Consider the following 6,000-nt stretch of genomic DNA (forward strand, 5'->3'; position numbering starts at 1 on the left):
GGGCTGAGAATTTCTGTTTGTAAAATGGCTTTGCACTGAGGACTCTTCAACGGGATGCATATGATATCGTGGCAGACTGGATGCTGGCTGTCACTATAGTGACTATGGCATCCCGGCAGCGAATCCCCACGCGGGCTTGCTGCACTCGCTGTGCAACTGGTCTGGTGGCTTGCTTCGCTTGCCACGGGTTCTATTCCCACTTGGTTGGTGGCGTGGACCCACTAACAGAGTGTGAATATCGGGTGGGTGTCGGGATTCCGTGTGTCGGTAAAATGCTGGCTTTCAGGATTCCGGCATCATTCTCCTGAACGCCGGGATCCCGACAGCCGGTATATTGACTGCATCCCCTATTGGGTTGTGCTTTGTTTTATACCTATACTACCCTCCCTATTTGTGTATTATCTAATAAAGATTCATAAGAGTTTGCGGAAGAAAAGTGAGGGTCCACAAGTGTTGCACTTTTCAGCACAGTCATAAATATTATTAATTAGCCTTTATTATAATGCCTATGGGGGACTTTTATCAAAGCTTAGAGAGAGATAAAACTATAAGAAGATCATGTACCAACCAATCAGCTGTAAAATGCAAGGCAGAAGCTGATTGGTTAGTATTTTAGCTCTCTCCGAGTTTAATAAATACCCCCTGTGTTTTATTTCTGTAGCTGTAAATCTGTTTAGCATTGCGTATAACGGACAGTATATACAAGCATAACACCTGCCTCTATATAAATGTAGTTCATCTCTTTTCCATCCTTATTCATTAGTTAAACCACATTTTTTTTACACAAGCTATAATTCTTTTGTTTTGCTGTCCAGCTAGCCACATGCTGCAGTTAACCTGACAGATTTTGGCCAGTCTGAATTCTGCTTCTTCCTTTTCATGTGTCTGCTCTTAACACAGATGTGGAAAAGTGCCTATGTGACTGCAGTCAGGTTTAGCACCAATTCAACTTCATGAATAGTTTTCAGGAACTAGCGGGAGAGCTAATGTGACTGGGAACACCCAGGCTCTTGGTAATATATAGAATTTCTTTGTCTGCTCAGCTGTGCTGAAATAGTGATGTTATCCAGACTACAGCCATGTGTTCATTTGGGTGACTGCTGCCTGATACAAGAGCTGGAGAAACATTTCAGTACAATTATTTTCTTGGTCATCAATAATACAGAACATTTTTTTTATTAATTGATGTGACACTAAATGTTCTTGCATTTCTGTATTTTTACTTTATTAGATTTATTACATTTTTTAAGGTAGAGCGCTTCTGCTTTGAACAATCTTCTTAATATCACCTAGGTGGTCATTCCGAGTTGTTTGCTCGGTAATTTTCTTCGCATCGCAGCGATTTTCCGCTAATTGCGCATGCGCAATGTTCGCACTGCGACTGCGCCAAGTAAATTTGCTATGCAGTTAGGGATTTTACTCACGGCATTACAAGGTTTTTTCTTCGTTCTGGTGATCGTAATGTGATTGACAGGAATTGGGTGTTTCTGGGCGGAAACTGGCCGTTTTATGGGAGTGTGTGAAAAAACGCTACCGTTTCTGGGAAAAACGCGGGAGTGGCTGGAGAAACGGAGGAGTGTCTGGGTGAACGCTGGGTGTGTTTGTGACGTCAAACCAGGAACGACAAGCACTGAACTGATCGCACTGGAAGAGTAAGTCTCGAGCTACTCAGAAACTGCACAGAGAAGTCTTTTCGCAATATTGCGAATCTTTCGTTCGCAATTTTGATAAGCTAAGATTCACTCCCAGTAGGCGGCGGCTTAGCGTGTGCATTGCTGCTAAAAGCAGCTTGCGAGCGAACAACTCGGAATGACCCCCCTTATTCCTTCACTTTGTTAAGGGTGAAGTGGGGAAGAGAACTAATGGTTACGCTGAAGTAGATTCTATCAAAGTTGTGCTACGTGCTATGATTTTTAGATTTTTAAAAACTTACAGCAAAATCTCTTTTCTACCAATGTTTTTGTTTTTCTTTCACCTCCTGGGCGAGTATAAGGATGAAACGTAATGCCTTACCATCCTTCTTTCAGTTTATTAATAATAATAAAAACAATGGCTTTCATTGACTGCAAGCTATGTAAATGTCCAATAAGATGCTGCAATGCATTTTATTTTCCCCATGCATACATACTGTCTGATAGTGCAGAGTTTCTCAGATCAAGTACTCGAGTCATGGCACCCTTCTGCGGGAGCACAGGTGTATTCATTAGAGGCACGTTTTAAGAGTCACAGTTGGTGCTAATTACATCACTTGTGATTTTTGTGAAGATACATGAAAAATATGTACTGTCAGGCTGTGTACACATTAGAATAAAAACACATCTATACCATACCTGCCTACCTGACCCTCTCCATGAGGGAGAAAATGCTCTGTTCCTGGACTTTCCTGGTAATGTATGATTGCCATCACCTGTGGTGAGCTAGTTAATTGATAAGAAAGGTGTTTCACCACAGGTGATGGCAATCATACATTACCAGGAAAGTCCAGGAACAGAGCATTTTCTCCCTCATGGAGAGGGTCAGGTAGGCAAGTATGATCTATACAATGCTACATTGTCTGCGATGGGGTCCATACATCGGCAAGTGCATACACTTACCAATGTCGACTGCAACGGGAAGGGGGAAGAGCGGGGCCATGCTGCATTCAGCAGCATGGCCCTCATAAGCAATACCGCACATCGGACCTGCATGCAGATCCGAAGTGCGATGCTGGATACCACCCGTGGGAGTGCGCTTCGTATTCTGTATTGTGCGTACACACTGTACAATATCGCAACGAACCTGCCGATATCAGCGGGATCATAAGCAATATTGCATAGTGTGTACTCACCCTAAGTCTGCTCAGAGCACTGTACATAGGAAATACTGACTTGGTCAATAGGATTGTTGACTCTGTTTCAAAACAAGGCGCTATCGGTAGACTTTGTTTATTTCCTTATACCCCTTTCATACATAAGACCCGGGAAATACACTGGTACGAAACAGGTCTATCAACCCAGGAAATTCCCAGGTCTCAGTCTGAGACCCCCATTCACACTACACCAAAATCCCGGGAAATTCCCAGGTCTCAGTCTGAGACCCCCATTCACACTACACCAAAATCCTGGGAAATTCTCAGGTCTCAGTCTGAGACCCTCATTCACACTACACCAAAATCCTGGGAAATTCCAAGGCTGGATGCGTTCACACTGAACCCAGGTCTGCCCTGGAATTTGATGTGTATTTTAAAGGTGACCCTTTCATGTATATTATTCAGCCTTTGCTATTTGTTAATGGCAAATATGTGGTTTTATATCCTATTTAAATACATTTTTCTTTAAAGCTGTGCTACTTTTATATTTTTTCATACTAAGGTGCTCCCACTCAAATCTCCCTTAACACATCCAGCCAGTATTACCATTCCTCAGTTTCAGATCTGCCCTTCTTGTGTGTGAACTTCCTGTAAGTATGCAGCACTTGCCCAGTCTGCTGTGTAATAAATAATCTAAACTTAGGTGCATTATGTTATAGCCATTAACAGCCAATCAGACACTTTTTTTATAACCCGGGTCTAAAAACCTCGGTTAGATGTATTCACACTAGAGGCGACCCAGGTTACAAGATGGAAAAACCCTGGTACAGAACAGGGTCGTCGACCAGGGACATTTCTGTTCACACATAGCAAAAAAAAAACAGGTGTTTGCTGTGAGTCTGAAAGGGATATTAGGTTTATATGGGTCTCCTCCTTGAGCCCTAATTTCTTTCATGGCCCAAAAATATCCTGGTAGGATAATTCGCTTCTGAATGAGTTTGAGCTAGCCTGTATACTTTTTGTAGTGAAATCAATTAAAAGAAAATGATCTGGTTGTATAATGCTGCAAAATCTGCTGGATGATGTTGTCAATAATTCCAGCCCTATAGAAAGACTTTTAAACTTTTTTTATTTGTCCGATTTGCAGAAAGAATTAATTACAGGTTTGGTTACATTTCTTTTATTTTCACCCAATAAAACTATTAGAGATCCTAACTGCAAATACAGTATATTCTCATATTCAGCGGTATCCGGACTCCAGGTCGACAGCACAAAGGTCGACATACCTTAGGTCGACGCCAATTGGTCGACACACCTTAGGTCGACATGGACAAAAGGTCGACAGGAACAAGGTCGACATGGAAAAAGGTCGACATGAGTTTTTCACGATTTTTTTCTTTTTTTGAACCTTTTCATACTTAACGATCCACGTGGACTACGATTGAAACGGTAAAGTGTGCCGAGCGAAGCGGTAGCGGAGCGAAGGCACCATGCCCGAAGCATGGCGAGCGAAGCGAGCCATGCGAAGGGACGTGGTGCACTAATTGGGGTTCCCGGTCACTCTACGAAGAAAACGACACCAAAAAAACATAAAAAACTCACGCTGACCTTTTTCCATGTCGACCTTGTTCCTGTCGACCTTTTGTCCATGTCGACCTAAGGCGTGTCGACCAATTGGCGGCGACCTAAGGTGTGTCGACCTTTGTGCTGTCGACCCTCAGTCCCAGACCCTATTCAGCCTTTGCAGTACCTCTTGGTCTTGCATGATATCCAGACATATTAAATTGCGACGTGGCTCGGAGATAACATGGCAGAGGAGCTGATTCAGAGGTGGACGCTCACTGAGCGCCATTCCAATTTTGGTGCATTTGGGTAATTATCTGCTACAGCGCATGCGCAAATGTTTATGAAACCCTAATTATTCTGTAAAAAATCTCTGCAATGTGGGCGTGTTATGGGATTGTTGCCGGGTGTGTCAGTGGAAGCAGGCTGCATTTTCAGGCACATGGCCACTTCCACAGAGACCATGCTGCACTGGAGACACTGCCTCTATCATAGGATGATGCAAGTCGCGATAATGCGCTAATGGTGTATTACGGTGTATAGGGGTCAGAAAATGGGCTTCTTAGGGTTTGCACTCTCCAGCACATGCAAATACAGGGAAGGCTTAAATTAGCAATCGCATATTATCACACCTGCAACTCCGCCAACAGGTGGTAGTACAGACGCAGAAGCGTCCATCTCTGAATCAGGCCCTGTATGGTATATTTTTCTTAGGATCTGGACCATAGGTTGACCTTTTGTCATTGTCGACCATATGAAAGGTCGATATGGACAAAAGCTTTCCAGGTTCAAATGGTCGACACATATGATTGACATGTTTTTTGGGGTGTTTTCATGTTTTTTTGACTTCTTTTATCCCTGCTATCCATGTCACAAATCATAACCTTTAGCAACCTTGTGTTGAGCGAAGGGGATCAGAGCGAGACACCATGCCCAAAGCGTGGCGAGCGAAGCGTTTCTACAAATGGTGGTCACAGATGGAAAAACTATCCACACTAACCCCAAAAATGCTAAAAAAAAGTTTGTTGATCATTGCCATGTCGACCTTTTGATCCTGTCGAACTTTTTCTATGTTGACCTTTCATAGGTTGATCTTTTGTCGATGTCAAGCTTTCGTAAATGTTGACCTAATGCATGTCGAACAAATGACTACCAACCATTGTCAATCATTGTAGATCTTGTATACCACACACATTTTTCTGTGGCTGCATTCCATTTGGTGCACAATAGGATAACACTGGTGTGGGTGAGCCCTACTTTAAATCACATGGATTTCAACAAGCCCATTTTTCTCTGTAACAATTTGCAGACAGAAATCATTCTCAGAGGAGGAGATTTGAATTTTGCTTCGGACCCCTCTATGAGGAAGTCCAGTCTTTATTGTCTCAATTGCTTAATTCATATAGTACAGCCTGTGAGCATTTTCTGTTTTATCAGCCTGTGATCTAGTGGATTTACTAACTATTTCTTTTTTCACAGGTGTTTGCAATTTTTATTTTGTCTCATTTTGATTTTAATTTATTTTAGCGCTCCTCTTCTTTTGTTTCATTGGTATTGATAATTTAAAGGAGCAGCTTCACAATTTCAGTTGAAGCGCGGGTCATTCACCATACCCATACTTGAAGACTTGTAGGATCACACACTATTCT

This window comes from Pseudophryne corroboree, chromosome 6 (genome assembly GCF_028390025.1).
Source record: "Pseudophryne corroboree isolate aPseCor3 chromosome 6, aPseCor3.hap2, whole genome shotgun sequence".
Lineage (NCBI taxonomy): Eukaryota > Metazoa > Chordata > Amphibia > Anura > Myobatrachidae > Pseudophryne > Pseudophryne corroboree.